The sequence below is a fragment of the Achroia grisella genome, unplaced genomic scaffold (assembly GCF_030625045.1).
Source record: "Achroia grisella isolate CSIRO2021 unplaced genomic scaffold, CSIRO_AGI_Agris_v1 utg1174, whole genome shotgun sequence".
NCBI classification, from domain to species: Eukaryota; Metazoa; Arthropoda; class Insecta; order Lepidoptera; family Pyralidae; genus Achroia; species Achroia grisella.
Genome location: NW_026712590.1, coordinates 244,513 through 265,480, shown reverse-complemented (window position 1 = coordinate 265,480; position 20,968 = coordinate 244,513). Strand labels below are relative to the sequence as shown.

Sequence of the window (20,968 nt, the reverse complement as noted above, 5' to 3'; positions counted from 1 at the left end):
AAAATAATACATATTATTAGACATACATATTTACATACGACACATAAATAAATATATACACATATACATACTTGGATTAAATATTTAGATACAGGAAAATTACCCATGTATGAGGCAGAAAATAAGTTCAATAGAGCGGAAAAGAAAGAGATAAATAAGGAGAATCAGAAATTTAATTATGATTGCACATTGCGTAGAAAATGAACCCGTAATTTAGCTTTGAAATGAGATTTATTTTTAATAGATTTAATGTCAAGGGGCAGCGCATTCCAGTGTTTAATTGCCTGAATGGCGAAGGAGCAAGAAATGAAGTTAGTACGATGGTCAGGAATGTGAAGAAGCAAGGTCCTACAAGAACGAAGGTTACGAGAGGTGTTATCCCCATGAAACAGAAATTTAGATTTTAGATATTGAGGAGAATTTGGATCGTATAGTATAGAGTGAAGAGTACACAAGATACGTGTGATACGTCGCTGTCGGATGGGCAGCCATTTAAGCTGAGAACGGTAAGAAGAGATGTGGTCATATTTACGAAGTCCAAAAATGAAACGTATAGCATTATTGAGCAAACGATCCAATTTGTTCAAGAGGTCTTCATTCATGTCTGAGCAGCACACATCAGCATAATCAAGGATAGGCAATACCAGCGATTGAATAAGCAAGATCTTTGTTTTACTCGGAAGGAAGTTTTTGAGCCGATACAGATTTCTCAATGTAGATGTAACCTTTTTACTGACGTCATTAACATGATACGCCCAACTAAAACTACTATCAATGGTCAACCCCAGATCTTTAACTTTTGAACAGAAAGGAATGCAATTATTGTTAAAGACAATAGGGGGGACCAGAGTACTGTTCAGTTTTGTCAATAACCGTGAACTCCCTAAAATAATAGCCTGACATTTGCTTGGGTTAACAGACACACCGAATCTACTAGCCCAGTTCTGTATGTGACAAAGATCCTCGTTTAAACATGCAATAGCTTCGGCAATTCTCCCAACCCCAGCTTGGTAATAGAGCTGCAGATCATCCGCATACAAATGGTAAGAGCATTTGAGGTTGGTGGTGATGAAATTAATGAAAATGGAGAAGAGTAAAGGAGATAATATACCGCCTTGAGGGACACCGGCACCCAACTCGCACCAATCAGAGATTAATCCATTGACGCAAACAGCCTGCCGGCGACCCTGAAGATAGGAAGTGAACCATTTAAAAGCTGTCGACGAGACCCCAAGATAAGAAAGAATAGCAAGAAGAATGTCGTGATCAACAGTATTGAAAGCGTTGGAGAAATCAATCAAGACAAGAACGGTTAATTTGGAATTCTCCATGCCTTCCCTCACATCATCAGTAATTTTGAGAAGTGCTGTGGCAGTACTATGTCCAGGTCGAAAACCTGATTGGTATGAGGAAACCAACTTGTTACTGTATATAAAATTAGTGAGCTGCTTGTGTACAACAACTTCCAAAATCTTAGAAAGGAAGGGCAAGATAGATATAGGCCTAAAATCCTTTAGGAAGTTTGGAGAAGATACCTTTGGAAGAGGAAGAATAAAAGCGTTTAGCCAAGTTTCAGGATAAGCACCAGAAAAGAGAGAGAAGTTAATAATGTGTGTAATCAAAGGTACAACGTGTTCTAGTATAAACATAATCATGGTTCTACTTACATCGTCAGAACCAACACAGTTAGATTTAATGGATTTAATTATCTTGAGAGTCTCGTCGTCAGTGATAAAAGAAAATGAAAATTTATCAATTGACAAATTAGGCCAGGAAGAAATTTCAGTTAATGTGGCTGTCTTAATTACATTATTTAATAGAGTAGAGGAAGAAAAATGACTATTAAGCTCATTTAACGAAAATTTTGAAACAAAATCACTGGTCTGTTTACACAGTCCCAATGATTTCAGAAACTTCCAAGTATTAGCCGGTGACGCGTTTAAAATATTGGAGTAAATGTGGCGGCGTTTAGCAGCTCTTACCATATGATTGCAAAGATTCCTCGCCTTTTTAAATGCAGTCCAACTATCCTCATCGCGATGCTTTTTGAAAACACGAAATGCCCAATCACGCTTTTTCATAGCCATGCGTATACCATTAGTTAACCAAGGTGCAGGTGGTCTTTTAACCTTAATACGGTGCAGAGGTGCACACTGGTTAAATAAATTAAGCACACAAGTATTAAACGAAGTAACCTTTTCATTCAGAGTTGGTGCTGTGGTAACGCGAGACCAATCGACTAAAGAAACATCATTTAGAAGTTTATTTAAATCCATTCTAGAAAAATTTCTTAGTTTAATTTCAGCCGGTGTGTATTTAAAATCTTTGATGTTGTAAATTAAGTAGATTAGGTCATGTCTCGAAAATCCTGGAGCAGAAAACTGACCATGAGTGAGAATGAGGTGAGGAGACGACACATAAATGTGGTCGATCCAGCTGTCAGGACAGTCTTTATTGGTATGGGTTGGTTCAAGTGGCAATAATTCAAGACCAACAGAATCGGCGATGTGGCGCAATTTACGAGACTTGAGCGTATCACGAATTAAGTCGGTGTTAAAATCGCCCATGATTATGTGGTGAGCATGTTCAGACATGATTGATTCGAAGATTGTTTCCAATTCAACGAAGCAGTCGAGAGAAGGGGGACAATATACTACACCTAGTGCAACTGTATACCCCTTGACATACAATTTAATAAATAAGTATTCAGCGTTGTCTAAAGAAGAAGAAGAAGAAGAAGTAGCTAATATTTTATAGGAAAGTCCACTACGCAAAAAGATGGCTACACCACCGCCTCTTCTATCTACACGATCATTGCGTATCAAGATGTAACCTGGTAGACAAAAATAAGGAGAGGGTATAGACGGCTTCAGCCAGCTTTCGGATACCAAAATAGCGTCTGCAGTAGAAGAAGAGAATACATTAAGAAATTCAGAGTGATGCTGCGGTATGCTTTGAGCATTTACGTGACAAATTTTCAGACAGTGAGAAAAACGTTGGAATTCATTAGTGAGACAAACAGAAAGAGGAGTATCGTCTAATGAGGAATCAAATGACTCATAGTTGTCGCTCGAGTCATGGGCAGAGTAAAAAGAATCATTATCCGACATGGATAATATATGTATATATGTTTATAATAATAATAAGTAATAATATATATATATATAACAATAATATAAATTAATCTTTTTAGAATATGCTTAAACTAAACTTAATCAATATCCTGCCGGCTGATATTTAAAATAAAATGTTACACAATTTACATATAACGAATGAATTTAACAATAATGAGAAGAAAAACAAAAATACAAGTTAAATTCCACGCACCAAAGTCGTGGGTAACAGTTAGTTCATCAATATAATTATTCAAAAATTAACGATGACCGATATTAGATACAACTAAATACACTAGTAACAAAATAAAATAGTGCTAATATATATACATATACGGCCTAATTTTAGTGTATCAGATAGCTGTATATGATTACTTTCTTTGCCAGTCTGTAATTTACGTTATCTATGAATTCAGATTTCACAATTGATTAATGTCACTATGACCGATGACAGTTAGACTGACAAACAAGCAAAACACACATGGCTGTACAGACATAGTTCCCTTTGCCTTTCAGAAAGGATATTTAGAACATAACAACAGAAAAAAAAAATAATAATAATAATACAAACAATATTTATGATATGGATGTTTAAGTTGTAATGACTACCCCAAAAAGAAAGCAATAAAATTACTACCTGCGGAATATGAAATATAAAATTATAATCGTAATAATTGTTATTAAAATTGAGTATATTAACAAACAAAACATGCATGAACGCACTGAGATACTGTTTGTATGCAAACAATAAACAAGCATACACAGACACAGAACTAGGCACCCAATAATTCGGTCATAAATGCTAGATAATATTAAAAATAAAAAATGTATAATTATATGAAGGGCTAGTAAAGTTACTGCTTGGGTCTTGCACCACGTCGAGTCCTCCCTGTAGGTTGTCCAGGTTGAGGAACAACATCCTGATTACTACAAGATGAAGAGGGGTCCAGTTTAGAGGTCACCGCTTCCAGATCCTCCATAGTTGTAATTCGTCGACGCGCACCAGAAGAATCTTTGCCGAAGATCTGACCATCCAGAGTCCAAACCATTCTCATGCCCAGCCGCCTGCGAGCTTCAAGAAACAGTGTCTGCCTTCGTCGAGTCAAAAATTCAGATACAACAAGTTGTGTTCCTTTTAGTTTCGTCTTTCTTGACCAAATTGAAGAACGAAGTACTGAGTCAGTGGGCCGAAACACAATGGGCCTGCAGCGTCCCTCAGTCACAATTCCAATTCGATGACACCCAATAATGTCTGTGCATTTCAAATCAGACATACCCAGTTTGTCTCTTAAAGTAGAAGTAACAACTGACGCTAGATCACCTTCACCCTCAGCAACACCACTCAGAAGTAGAAATTTATTTCTGTGCCTCGTCTCAACAGCATCTATGGATTGTGTCAGTGAAGTAATTTGTTGATGTAGGACGTTAAGAACGAGCCTCATAGAATCCTTAAATTCGTGAAATTCTGTAGACAGCTGTATAACATCGGTGGTATGAGGAGTTACCACCTTTAGTCTGTTTTCAAAATCAGTCATCACTTTCATTAAGGTAGACTCCAGGGATTTCTGGGTAGAGGCAATCTCAGCGATGTTGGCCATTTTTATTGTAATTGTGTGTGAGTGATAGTGAAAGTAACAGCAGCCGGCAGTCTATACAAATACTATCCTTATATGTGCATGTAATGCAATGCAAACAACTAACGACACAATTTACACAAAACACAGTAAGTAGAACGTTAAATTAGAACTATAACTATTATTTATAAATTAAATATATTAATAACATAAAAGTGCACTACTGACTTTTGCAACTACCGCCGAAAAAAAAAAAAAAAAAATTTTTAGTTCCATTGTTGTACTTTTTGTTTTATTCTTCAATGTCTTGACAACTGTTCCTAATATTCCAAGTCTCTTTCTATGTTTATATTTTACATACACACATCTTATTAATTAATAATATAAACGTGAAAGTTTGTAAGTATAAATGTTCATTACTCTTTCACGCAAAAACCATGAGATCCATGAGAATAACGGCTATAAACCGCGAGCAAAGCTAGTATAAAATAAAACTACAAGTAAACGTCAACGATATGATATTGATATCCGAACACTTGTTATATTTATATTATTTTTATAACTGTTTTCCGAAATGCGGTACCCATAAAGTTGCTCGAAGTAAATAAATAAATAAAATTGACTACTGTGGATGTTGTGGTAAACTCAACATTTGACGTGTCTACATTTCGCTCGATTTATTTCTAGGATATAAGATGAACATGAAGTCAGATTAATTAGCCCATCGTGACAATTCATTAAGAATTCATCATGAGGATTTCCCTGCCATGGTACATTGCTAGCAATGGGATCTACGGTCCACATTATGAACAATCGCCTTCCCCCAGTAATAGTATACTGTAATTGCATCCTTTTTGTGTCAGTTAATAAACAAAGCGTACCTATGTGTGTATATCACTCAAATATGAAATTCTAGACATTTCAAGTTAGGACAATATGCTACTAAAATAAGATGTATTATAAGGTAAAGTATTAAATATCACAAAGACGTGGACCAAGTATCCAAACATTATCTTTATACAAAGCGTGCTATCCAGCTGAATACTCGATTTTACCGTTTAATTTAAAGGGTTTCTTAATAATGTTAGGTTATCGACAGCAACCCCTATTTATTATTAACTAGCGACTCATCCCAGCTTCGCACGGATGCTTTCAATTTCTCGGCTTGTTCAATACTTATAACACGCAGGTATTATACATATAGGTAAACCTTCCTCTTAAATCACATTATCTATTGGCGAAAACTGCATTAAAATGAGTTGCGTATTTTCAAAAATATGTAATATAAATATTTACAATTAGTTTAAAATTAAGTCATTAATATATGTCTATTTTTCTTTTCGCTCTGCTTCTAAGAATCGTGATGGTAGCCTTTCCTTTGTTAAGAATAAAACCATCAAATTTGCCAACTCATGCTATTTGTTAGTTTGTATTTATATAAACAAAGAGCTTAAAAATAAAAGTTTCTTATATTTTTACCTGTGTACTTTATACATGAAAATTCATATCCTTCCCTGGTTCTGTTATAGGTTCCTACAGAACAGGCCCAGCCAAGGGTAGGAAACAACGTTAATGTAGACATGTGAAACAATTTGGTAAATAGACAAATTATTATTATATATATATATATCAGTCACAAATATATGTATATATATATATATATATATAGCGCTAGAGCACAATGACATATAAAAAAAACAGATATCAAAAATACAAAATTCATAAAAAGAATGGTGGACAAGCTGCTAGAAACAATATTTTACAATATTCCGAATGACAAACTTCAAAAGTGCCTTATTTGAATAAAGATTATTTCTTGTTCAATCTATTCTCTTAATTTCCAACAGGTAGTTCTAAAGATTAGCATGTACAAACAAAAAACTCTTCTCTTATATGTTAGTATATAACAGTAGCTTAAAGTCACCTAGAGCTGAACTCGGCAGTTTCGTTCTCAATTAAGACATTTTAGCCACAAACTGAAGAGTGGCCTGAGCGATAACGTGGCACTAGTGTACTTAGCTGCAACATAAAGTTTTATAAGCCGTGAGCTCAGATTCCAGGAAGAAATACTTGGCACGAAGATTCTAGACGTGTAAAATAAACAAAAGAACTCTCTAACTAGTATATATGTATAACTACATATATATACTTGTTACTAGTATAGCCCGCAATTTCACACACCTTAAATTTCAATAAAAATATAACCTATGTGTTATTCTGTTGCATAAGCTATATTACTGTAAAGTTTCATCAAAATCTGTTCAGTAGTTTTTGCGTGAAAGAGTAACAAACATCCATACTCACAAACTTTCGCGTTTATAATGTTATTAAGATATAACAGACACCTTATTTTTTATTTTTTACCGTACAAGAAATACATAATACCAAATATTCTAACAAATTGAGTACCTACGCTAATTATAAAACATAATTAGTGTACTCATATGTTTGAAAAAATCTTTTTTAAGGGTTTCTTTTTAAATATATACGTTCTATTTTATTGGAATAGATTTTCGTATGATTTTTCTGTACAGGACAAAATTTAAAAAAATACATTTCAACGGTCAAATAATAAAAATAAATCATTCTAAAAATAGAGATATCGAACTTGAGAAGCAAAAGAACACTGGTTATTTGATATCACAATAAAGCTTACGTCTCTAGGAAAAGTTACACACCAACAAATAAACCAGCAAACAAACAATTTCAACCTCGTCATGACTTCACTATTTTATCGTGTATACCTAAAAATAAGAAAAGGATAAACGGATAAAACAATGGATGTACCTATCCTCATGATTTACAACCATTACAAAATGAGATAATTTCCGCTTTCGTGTCTTTATAAAAAAAAATCTAAGTCCTAAACGATAAGCATAAAAATTCCGCCGTTCTGTTGCTTTAATCCACCATGTTACGTTTGAATGGACCATCGGCCGGAAAATATTGTTATCACGTCCCCTCTTAAACGTCGTTTTTTTTTTATAAAATCGGAATTTCTTTAATGGCTGAAGTATTCAAGATATTTCTTAGATACTATTCTTTAAGTATTTATTACTTTCTATTTTTAAATTCTCCATTAACTTTTTAAAAAGATTCAAACATTATCACTTTAAATTTGAAACGTATTTTAAACATAGAATCTATCTGTGTTTATTAGTCAATATACATTTTAATGAGATTGTTCAATTGGAGCTTGGATCTGTTCGGTATTTTTTTTTTATGTTAAGAAATATTTACGTGTATAGACACAAGTTTAAAGATGATAGGTTTAAACCGAAAAACAGCTAACACAACACTCTTAGCTTACAACTTGACAAAAATAAACGTCACAAAGGTATTCGGTAGACATAGTACAAAATCTACCTCAGTATAATGAATGTAAGACTATAATTTATCATATTTATCCATGTAAAATTATCGTTGAGAGCTTGTGCTTAGTATATTCGACGAATAATTTTCCAGACTGTTAGATTATGTTTAACAAGCCGGAAAATGCCACCCATCCAATTTGTTACATTATGCGAAAAATTGCCGAACCAACTGTGAATGGCCTATACTCAGGGAAATATTACTTTATTTTAGGTAATGCTAAAATTCTATCACATAATTTATGTACTCTAATTACTAGAATAGCACAAACTGATGGTCTATAATATAGTAAACCTTCGCCTATAGACATTAATACTGAAATCACGACGTCAAATGATATTTGTGGTACTAATAAGTGGTCTTTCCTGATGACTAAGATGTGAACATCAGGTCCCTGTTACAGTCCGATCAGTTACAACTCTTATAAATGACCATATGCCCTCTAATTGGATGACGTGATAAACTTTAGCCTAAATTAACTTGAATTCTAACAAATTTAAATTAAAAATTCAATAACTTATTAATACAGAGTTATAGTCACTTCTACAAGTTACGTTTTTAGTATTATTTTGTTTCCTACCTAGATATGCCTTACAATCACGATTGTCATATGAACACCACTATTTTTTTTATTTATATAATTTATTGCACATAAAAATATAATTATAACTAAAACAAAAGGCGGTTTCATCGCCAATTAATAGAAATTAAATTAATTAATAACAATATAACTTCAAGATAAACGTCAAGATAAATAATAGGAAAGTGTGTACGTGTAGGGTTAAAAGGTTTAAATAAGGAATGAATTTAAATGTGGCACGAATAATGGCAAATTAAACTTTTAAAGGTTTCCTCGGCCGACAACATTATAATTTACCTCTGAATGGTCAAACTTTACAAGCGCTAACACTTGCAACAATATGTTTTCTACCAACATTAACAAGATAAAGTACAATTCTACAACAAAGTTATTTAAAGAATATCCGACTAACACCACCTCTTGCTTTAGCAGCCGCCTTCTTTATATTTATGCCTATACATTAGTTGCTTTGTCCCATCGACAAAATATCACAATTTTAATTAGATGTAGAATATACTGAAAAAGTTGCGTTCATATACGCTTAAAGGAGTATCTTCTTAACAGATGATCATCTTAAATTTCAATAACGAAATATAAATTTATTAGAGTATATATCATTTTCAAATCAGTCGACCTTACTTGCATAACATGGAATAAGATATTTTTAAGTCAGAACCTACTAACTATATAGTACATAAATCACTGAAAACTACATTCAATTCTATGGATCGTTTGCGTGATTCATAATAAAGATAAAAAAATCTGTACATATATAGATAGATTTTTCAATCATTATATATATTGTATATGTATGTATAAAAGTTTTAAAAAGTTTCCCCGATCGGCACATTATAATTCTCTGAATGGATAAACTTTATAAGCGCTAACACTTGCAACAATAGGTGCGTTCTCCACCACATTAACAACTAAAGAAATACAAACAAAAGAGAACTCGCAAACACGAGAACAATAAACGCCGACGCAATTTTATTTACGAACTATCTGAGATTGAACTTAGTTATTATGTCATCTGTAGTCCATATCTTCCATTAGGGATCAATGTGCGAAAGTTCTAGATTCGCAAGTAGACTTTATTCTGTTTTATTCTAGCGATATCTTCAACACTACTGAATTAATTTTTATGGTGTTTTGTAAGAGGATATGTATATATGAATAGATATATATAAATAGAAACAAAGTTTATTCTAATAAACTTAGCATTAGCACTTTTGAATAGAAATATTTTTTTATTTTACCATCCACTCGAAATGCAAATTCGGCACAATAAGAATGAGAAAGAAACTTGCCTGTTGCTCTTTTTTTATATTATATAGATATACTACTGGCTTCTGTTGGTTCCTGGTTGATTTTATATGAATAAAATTAATTTATTGATATTCCTAGATAAACCTGTTGATAACTGACTTCGTCTGCTTAGTAGTTACTCTGTATAGTGTATTTTTTTTATTAAAATGAGTTTTATTGTCCTTACTGTATAAATTATTACTTCTTCATACCAAATTTCTTTTCCCTTTTCGTCTCGTTCAAATTTAATTCAAATTTCATATGATTCAAACACAAATAGACAGAAATTTCTGTAATTGCATTTAAAAAGTTTATCACATGTCGGAACACAACATATCTAATAACGTAGTAATTTTAGTTCCAAGTCGCAATCTACAATTCTTGAGTTTTATTAAAGAATTAATATAATTAGTAATTAGTCAATATTCGGCTTCGCTCGAGTACTCATCACTTTGTCGATTTCGTTGATATTAGCATAATATAAACGCTACATCAATTCAAATTCAACATATCTTTATTCATGTACATAGGTCTATTACAGACTCTTATGATATGTCAATTGTAGATAACATACCCTTCAAACATTGCAAGAATTTCTTAAATCTCGCAGTGAATCAGGAGTTTACGCATAACAAAATCCTCTCTCAATATTTTTATTATATTTGTATCAATACGTATTTCTTTTTCTTTCGATGCAATGGCAACTAAATGCTTTTACCCCACAGAGTTGCGATGACTTCAGCGCATTTGGTCGCGTTTTAAACCTTTATATGCATGATAGGGACAAAGGACAGGTACTACTATAATATTGTACCTTCGAATAGACTCATACTTTAAGTAGTTATTGTTAATCGGAAATGTATTTTTTTATCTAAATTTGTATTTAAATTTATTGTACACTCTTGTATATACTTCAATTCAGTCTTGTCAATCGTATCCTAATATATATTTCCGTATTTCAAGTATTTTTCTATAGTTTTCCTTTTACCTATACACATATAAAATAAAACTACAACACTTATATATAAACCATGCATCCTTTTGAGGTAGACAGATATAATAGAATACCAAATCAAACAAACCTTTTTCGCTCGTTCCGTACTCATCAATCAAAATGAAGGAAGAGAGAAATAATCCAACATATTATTACTTCTTATTATACTCAGATATTTAGGAACAAGTTACATACCAGTAACGATAATAATAAGAGACTAAATAGAATAATCACTAATTTTATAAAACGATCATTTGATGAAAATAATGTATTAAATATTGATCTAACAGGATCAATATTTAATACATTTTTTTCATCAAATGATCGTTTTATAAAAACCTGAATAACTATTATAATAACCTCTTCTCCTCCCCGATAAAGACAAAGATAAATATCATAGAGAAAAATATGTAAATCCATAAATATTGTAAATACAAAGCGTCTGTCTATATATTCGCGATAAACTGAAAACTACTGAACAGATTTTCATGCGGTTTTCATCTATCAACAGTGTTATTTCTGTGGGAGGTTTATGTGTATAATTCAGGGCAGATCGCTAATTTATTATAAATACGTAAATCTGTTTATTACTCTTTCATACATTAAAATAATTGCGAATTTTCAAAATCGGAATGAATTGAAAAAGGCAAAAACCAAAGAACGGACGCCCAATAACGACATCATCAAAAAACGATAAAAAATATAAATATCAAATTAAAAATTAATGTATATTAACATAATATATGAGAAATTATCTGTCTGTCTATCTGTCCTTTACACGACTTAACATTGAACATATCTTAATGAAATATAAAAAGAAGATTGATTGTATTACAAGAATGGATATGAGCTATATATTACCTCAAAAATGGTAGACGAAGTCGCGGTTTACCTTTAGTTTAATAATTATTATGTTTTATTACAATTCTACTAAATATTATAATTAGGAATGAAAATATTTCATGATTTCATTTCATGTATAAAATCAGTTTATAGGAATTCGCGTGTGTGCTTTAACTCCTGTGGAATAATTGGTAAGATTTTGTTTATTAACTATTTATTATAAATATAATAATAATATATCAAATTATTTTCACATAATAGTAAATGTTAGTCTCAATTTATTTAGCATTAAAATAACCCAACGTGGCTTACAATACGTGAACACATTTTTATTATTTATTTTTTTAAATAATTATGTTAAATAATACATTAATATAGAATAAATATCTGACTAACCTGTTGTTCACGCTGAGATCGCTCGCCTGGTCAATAAAACACAATGTCTTACAATAATAATATTAAAATCTCTTTTTTATATACTGTAGTAATAGAATAATTCAGTCGAATTTATTGTCATCAATTATATGGAAGACAAATTTATGTCTTTGCCGTTATTTTTTTTTTTATTTATTAATCGTCAAAAAGTCATCGCTGGTGTTCGAATTTCAAATAATGGAAATGGCTCCGAAATTGGCCTGTAGAGCAGCCGGATCTTTTTTTTATTTTAGGCAAAATTATTGTCAGTTACGCGTTTTCGCCGCGGCGTCGGGGGTTAGACTGAGATTGTGGACTGAAAACAGGGGCTGTAGCAACGTAGGTGTAGCTCGCTGAGAGTGGGTGTCTTTTAGAAAGGGTGGGAGTTATCTGTGGTCGTGTTGGCCGAAAAGAGAGTAGTATATAGGCGCAGGGGGAGCTGTGCACACGTACTCGGCTCTGCATGTCAGGAAGAATAAGTAGGCGTTCGTAATTGAACCTTTTGATTGGGGTTTTCCGAATTTAATATGTGACTATCATCAATACCTTTGATACATTAAGGATTCGCTGTATAACAATCAACGTATGATTGTTTTGTTTTTAATTATAATTACAATATATAGCAAAGGTAATTTTATAAAAGTCTATAATATTTTGGCCGTTAACGACCATATCCCTGGAATCGTGTTGTAGATATTGCTTCAATTCCAGTTGAATGTTCGATTCCCGGTTAATACAAGTAATCTCGAGTAATTAATAATAATCGTCTGTTTGTATTTGTCAGAGCATTTTCTATAGTTTAAATAGATATGTTTCTCCTAAATGAAATGGATTATTTTTAAGTATGGCTATCAATTGAACCTGCACTATATACTCGTACAAGCCCTGTTTAAGTGTGCTACGATTGACGTAGAGATATAGCTAAAACTTATTTGTAGATATGTATAAATTATGAAGTTACTATTAATAATTTACTAAACGATAATAAAACGAAAAATATGTCAGCGATAGGTTTTAGATAACTAACAAACAAGGAGACAGAAAGATCGAAGTAAGGTAACAAATAGTAAAAAAATAGGCTGGACAACTCAACGCCCTCAAGTCCCACGCTACGCAGAGCTTGTGTTATTACTACTAGAAAACTGATAGCATTTTAATATATACATATAATTAGAAAAACACAGAACAACAAGAAATCAAAATCAACACAGACCATTAAAATGGTACTAATGAATACAAATATGTGCATCGTGCAAAGAACTGAACCCATGACCATTTTGAAGTAAAGCGGTGTGCTAAATCGTCTGTATTTGACGGTCTCACTACACAGTTCAATAGAGAGGTTCTTTTTAAAGTCATTTCAAAATAAGACCTTTATGTATATACATAAGCTTTACTTTGATGTTTCCATCGATTCATAATGAAGAGACCTTTTCAAATATAAGGCTATTTATGTGAATTTGTTTTTATTTTACATGACCTTTTACTTATCTCATATTAAACAAACCCGTATTAGGATATCAGATTGAATATGCCAAGAGTATTTGAAATCCAATTCATGGATTCGTCATACTCGTGAACGAGGGACCGGTCCGCTCTCCACTACGACTGATTTAATCATATTTAGTTACTTAACCATTTGGTTGTGTATTTAATATTTTAACTCTAACTAATTAGTGCTAGTTGGTAGTTACGTATACGATATAAATTAAAAATGTAAAATTAAACAATTATTTAAAAGGGCAACGCAAAATTCTTTCTCGTTTTCCTTGTGATGAGACATCATTCCGAAAGAGCGGTAGATTAAAAAAAATATATCTATCCATAAGTGCTTACATTTAACATTCTAGGAATAAAGAATTTTCTATTCTAAAAATTAGGCTACTTCATCAGTGGTAACCAAAAAAATATTGTTGGAATTTTTGTCTTTTCGCATGTGCGTTTGTTTTAATCTCAGAAACAACTTCAACAATTTGGATGGCATTTTCACTAATATATTGAAGTAAGTATTTTTTTCTTTTGTGTTTTATTCTAAAAGGTTTATAGACAACAAAGTTATAATGAAGTCTCTGGTTCATTTATTAAGTCATAGATAGAATATGTTTTTATTTGCATTGTATATTAAAAGAGAATAGTTACATGTATCAATACATCGATATAAATACAATAAGGCGGCCTTATTGCCGATATACGTATTATTGCCGTATATTAGTTTGTCTGTTTGTCCTGATTATCTGTCACCAATCACACGGCGGCGCCCTCATCAGGTGATTTACAACGGATCGTCTTTTATATATGGCTCATTAATTTTTACAAGCGAGTAAACACCAGTTACGGTTTTACGAATCGTAAAAATCTAAAATCCTTTTTCTTGACTGATTTTGTCAATGGAAAGCGTCTTTATCTCTTATTATTCTTACTTTTTTCTACGGGTACCTATGTACTTTTTTTATAATATTAGGGGCAAATATGCGCCCCCTATGCGATACCGGTAATAAAAGCGAGTGGAGAACACCCTGAGGTGTTTAACTGGTAAGAGTACCCGTCTACCTCGGATTTTCTCCATCTCCATTAGGATTTTCTCCAGGAAATAATAAACATAACAAACTAAACTATGAAATAAAAAATAAGAACAAACCAGCAAGTAAACAAATGATCTTGTAATATACTTAATCTTAAGTGATTACGGCCGCCCATGTGCACGATGGGTACCTGTGTCCCAAGCAGCTTATATTAGAAGATGTCTTACAATGATGATATGGAGACGACTTCTTACTAAGTGTACGTAACGAATATATAAATACTGCTCTGTGTTAATTTCAAAGATAATTTTAATTTCTTTCAAATAGAAGACACTAGTTTTTACTCACATATCAGTGAGAAAAATCTAGTATGAAATTTGAAAGAAATTTATCAGTAAAATAACTAGCTTAATAGATTCATATTATTTTGTTTAGTTCCGTTAGTGTTAACATGTGTGAGACCACAAATATTCAGGGCGGAAAGCTGACCGCTACTGGGAGTATATGACCTTTCCTATTAGTGATCGAATTCCGACCGTTATTGGAGACCCATATTGCATTGCCAAATGAAAATATTACTTATGTTTTTAATCGCAAAAGCATAGGTTATAAATATATAATTATATATAACATTGTAGATTTGTATATATCCACCCTTATTTCGGCTACGACTAAAGCGAAAAATGTATTACGCCTTAAAATTTTTAAAGTCCAAGGCCATTTCAAAATTCAGAAGAACTTTTCAGTTGGAATTCTTTTGACACAAAAATGGTGAACCTTTTTGAATAATATAAAGAAAACTGGCAACCCTACTTAACCGGTATAATAAATTAACCAAAACTACGATATAATAGGTTATATTGAATTCACGTTGTCCGTAATTGCACCCATAAATTTTGTACAAAGTTTCATTTGAACAGTATAAAAGAAGCTGAGCCAAACTTCGGCCCGCTGATTAAATCTAAGTTTATGTAATTGTTAATATTTAGGTATTTTTATTGGTATAAATTTACAATTACATTTACATTAATAAATATTTATTTGTACAAATTTATTTCTTTATTTGTGCCTTAGAGGCAACTTAACAAGAGGTATAACGAAATGTATTGTAATTTTGTACTCTTTAACATTAGAAAGCTTCAAAGTAATTTAATTTCGTTTTAATATATTTTAATTTAATATAATTTTGGTTACCCATAATGTAAAAGGAAGTAAAATTAATTAATATCCTCACCACAGTTAACTGCTACGTATTTCCATATCAGGGGCAATCGGAGACAATGTCAATAGCTACAGTTATAGTTGTTATTTTCATACTTGCTATATAGGAAAGCAAAGGTAACTACTTCATACATATTAGTTATACAAGCTTGTTTCAATTCATTGTGTTTTCCTTTCTATAGAGATTATATAGTATAATTTTCTATTGATATTCCATCACCGGTAAATTAGTTTGTTTTTGTTTGTAATACACAAAGATTTTAATGTCGTCAAGTTTCGTACATATAACTTCGATATCTCAAGTTGTACAGTAAAATATGTAAGAAAGTGCGATATACTTACTTTTTTGTTATTGGTTCGCGGTAGAAATGCCTAAGGCGGATGGTAATGACATATGAGTAACTCAATCGCAAATGAAATTATTCTGCGGCTCCTAATTAGAAAAGTTTGGTGAACTCTGACTGACCAATTTTGATTAGGTATCGTCAACATTTTTCTCTCCATTGACGCAGTTCATATATTTTGATGAATTTGTACGGCTTCATTGATTTTATTGATTAACTTCTCCACACAGTATTGCTACATATTTGTTGACTTTGTTTTCGTTTTGTTCAATAATAATTATATGAAATGTATTAGAAATACATGTTACCTGATTTTTCATTAGTCTAACTACATATACCTTTCTGCCACTTATTATGGATGGTAAGGGATGGGCGTACCTGCCTGCGCTGACGGTATACATAGGTGGTCAACAGTAGGGGATGATAGTCAAATCAGTTAGCTAGTCCAATTCGGGAAAATAGGAATTCGTGCTTGGTTTTCAGGGGTAATATATAATGGAGATGACCTACCATGGTAGGAAAGTCGTTCGGGTAATCAAAAATAAACTTTATACTATCTAAATAATGCAGGAAGTTCTATTTTACTAGATGTCTACTTTATATAAGATTATATTTACACGACATCTTCATCAGGTTTTTTTACTAAATCATAGTCTACATCCGTCATTGTGATACATCTATCTTTATGCCAAATTTTATTAAGAATCGTTCATCCAAGACAAACATACTTTCCCATATACAATATTATACGGATATTGATATAATACACGTGTCAGTATATGCTACAGTAAAGGTTTTTCCATCAGCCTATTCGCTTATACACGATTTTGATAAAATAAAACAAATTCGCAGACATTATACAGGGTACGCCTTTCATATAAGGTTTAAATCAAATTATCCTCTCTGGGTATGTGCATGCACCGTTAGAATTCCTTATACGATGCTCACAAAGGAATAACAGGTCGGAAATTGTGTTAAAATTCTATCACGGCGTATTATGTGAAGATTGCTTGGGATATAGACCTGCTAGCCATACTAATATTATAAATACGAAAGTGACTTTATCTGTATGTCTATATGTCTCGCTTACACGCACTACTAAACCGATTTAAAGGAAATTTGGTACACAGGTAGTCTAGACTCTGATAAAGGACATAGGCAACTGTTTAATGCAAAAAAGGGGTCCTAAGGTTGAATGGGGCCTTGAAAGGTGGAATGGAAGCATCGTCATTTTAAAGCTAATAGTTTGAAATGTATTGTTTAGGCTATTGATTAAACATAAATAATGGAAAAAGGGTTGTCAGGGGTTGAAAGAGGAGATGAAAAGTTGTACAGAATGTCATTTTTAAAACTAGAACCTTGAATTTTATTTTTTAGGCTGTTGATTAATAAATATGATATAAAAAGTTTCTAAAAAAAAATACCTTTAGAATAAAATAGGACATAAAAGTTTGGTTGAAATTTCGTAATTTTTAAGTTACTTTTTTTGATTACGTCATTAAATATTTTCTTTATTTGGTCAAGATCACTATTCCACTCGGACGAAGTCACGGGCACAGCTAGTCTTGAATAAATACTTGTATATTTTAGTACCTAGGTATAGTACTAAGTTAGTTAGGGAGTTCTAAGCCGATATCCAGACAATTCCATTTAATTTTATTTATTAACTCCTTATTTTACGAGAAGTAAATTACAAAGAACAAAAATTAAAGTTATAAGATAAAAAAATATTATATAAAAGGATATGTTATACATACAGTTCTCGTGTCACAATGTTACACACATACATACGAAACGGCTTGACCGATTTTAATGAAATTTTATTTGCATACTCAGCTTCAGCTATTATCTATTTTTTATACCCCTAAGTGATAAGGATACTTCACTTCATAATATTTTTTTTTATTTTGGACAATTTTTTTCTATTTTATAATGTGGTATTAAAAATACATACAACCCTAAATTTTCACCATTCTACCATCAATCCCTTTTTTTTTAACAGGTACATTAATTTATATAGCAAAACAAATAATCATAGTAAGATAAAATTGAATATTAAAATGTATGTAGTATGTTATTAATTTATCCATTAAAAAAACATCATATTTACAATATCGGTTTAGATAATGAAATCTAATCAAATCTCAAGTATTGGAGAATGTCGTAAATACCAAACTTAATTCCAAACATCTGTAGACCTTTGGAATGGTGTACAAGCACGATCGATATTCCAGTCCGGGATAAGTGCTCAGAACTTGCTAATGGGGGCCAAACTATGCGCCTATTACATCAGTATAACTTTATCATAAACTACGTATTACATGAACACGGCTTGAATTCTGAATTATTTGAGCTGCGTACACTTTATAGAGAGCGTTGTAGCCTACTTGTACCTACTACCCTAAATTAATATGCGTAAGTTCAAATCTGGCGGACATAAAAAATTTACTTTCAAACCAAATCAAATTAAATCAAAAATCATTTATTCATGTAGGACATTTTAACCGTTTATGAACCAAATTTTTTTTTTTTTAATATATTTTTTTCTTACCATCTAATTCAGTAAGTAGATTCAATTGAGAACTGACAAGAAACTCAACTGAGCTTATTTTTTTTTAAATGTCAATTTATTTACATTCTTCACTTATACCTATAGGTGTCTGTATCTAACATTAAATGAAAATCCCGTGCACGAACAAATATTGCCATGCACTCTCGTCATTCAAGTAATTATTTAGTGAGATGTATTTTTAATTTCATTATCATCATTTCAGCCCGCCTTTGAATTTATTTAAGGGTAATTCAAGTATATCCTTGTATGCCAATTTATATTTCTGACTGACTGTCCGGTGAAGAAAGGTGATTTCAAACCAAAACTCCAAGTGACGGGAATAGGCTAGCCCGTTCTAATGATGGATTCAAAATATACAAAGTGAAAATGTAGACATGTCAAGTGTTGCGTTCACCAAAACATCGGAAATTCTTCTAACGCCATCTATCCCCAAACTATGCAGAGGTTATATTATGGATACTAGACAACTGATACATTTTTTAGTAAATACAAACATATTATTCATCGAAAACATGCAAACTAATACACACAATCATACTCACGAATACAAATATTTGTACCGTCGTAGGAATCGAAACCGCGACCATCGGAATTCCGTGTGCTGAACCGCTAGTCCACTGAGGTCGGTTTAAATTTAAATATTACATTCAACAATAACATAACAAACAATCAAACTAATAAATAAGCGTTTTGTCATTAAAAGTTTACAAAAAGACGGACCAATGATGCTAACAATACGATTTTGGTCTTTAGTACGAAGACATTATAACCCTCATATATATAAAAGACTTAAGTCTAAGAATATCAGTCAAAATACCATAATGTACGATTATAATATACGTAATGTACGGTTTGAGAGCGAAATATAAATACCTAGCTATGCCCATGACTCTGTCCACATGTTATAGTAACCTTGAAGAAAAATACACCAAAAGAAAAATAATCTAACCCAAAAAAGCCAAAGTAAAAGTTACATTTTAAAATATGACGATTTTCCATACAAATTTTCATCCCCTTTTTTTACTTCCTTAAGGGTAAAATTTTTACAATTTATTTATTTATATTTAATCAACAGCCTAAAAAATAAGTTTCTAGCTTTAAAAATAGCGATTCTTCCATACAACCATGCATCATCCTTTCAAGGGTTGTCTTATCAGTGATATTAGAAAGATGTAAGTAAGTAAATATTACCATATTTCTAATAATTTCGTACGAGGCAAATTTTTTTCAGGTTGCCACCCTGACGGACAGAATTACTTTCGATATTATATTATTACCTAAATATAAATTTACATATAATAATACTTATGTAAGTTACTAAATGTAAACACGGCCTTAGGTAAACTTATTTTTCCTTCAAGTCTGATATAAGTGCTTTTGACGTCTATAGTATTAATCGGATTAGTTCGGAAAATTGTTGGCTGCTATTTATATACTTGCGTAAATATCTAATCTTATCGCCCGGGTTCACTTCATACATAAGCCGTTTAAACCTCGATTAAAAGGCCATTATATTATGTTATACATGGTGTTCCAAATCAAATACTTGTGTAGTATACTAGCAGTGCGTGCAAGACATTATATTTTTTTATAAATATGATCCTTCATTTTGAAAGTACAAGTAAATATAAAAAAATATGTAAACATGCAAGTATGCAGTTGACGGCAAAAACAAGACCATGAACATAACACAAATCATATTTAAGTAATAACATCCTTAACGCTGTTCATGTATAGGCGACGGTTACCATCTACCACCATCTAAACAGTCGTTTGTTTGCCATTATAGTTAGATAAAAAAAGATAGTTGTTGGCGTTTTTTTGTCACTAACTATGGCAATTAAAATATTAACCAATTGAAATTGGTTAATATTTTGATATTAATGAAGTGCTACTGCTTACAAACATTTCCACTGATAGGGTACCAGTGCAAATTAGTAATATAACCCAGATTGATTATGTATATTAATAATATAAATAACCCACAATTCGAACAGCTCAATGCCATCTAGTAGTAAAACTATATAGAGCAGATTCCATAGGTTGTAACTGAATAACTGATAGAAAAATAAAATACATTTTTTTAAATACATTATTTAATTTACAAAGAACAA

At 31.7% G+C, this 20,968-nt stretch overlaps 1 protein-coding gene across 1 annotated transcript in view; it reads right to left on the bottom strand.

The window, feature by feature from the left end:
* The window catches only part of LOC131851934 (uncharacterized), a 73,692-nt gene extending 61,040 nt beyond the window's left edge, over positions 1-12,652 (bottom strand). The window contains exon 1 of the mRNA XM_059202496.1: positions 12,178-12,652. The gene's annotated coding sequence lies outside the window, so the exon portion shown is untranslated. The remainder of the gene's footprint in view (positions 1-12,177) is intronic.
* Between the last annotated feature and the right edge of the window lie 8,316 nt (positions 12,653-20,968).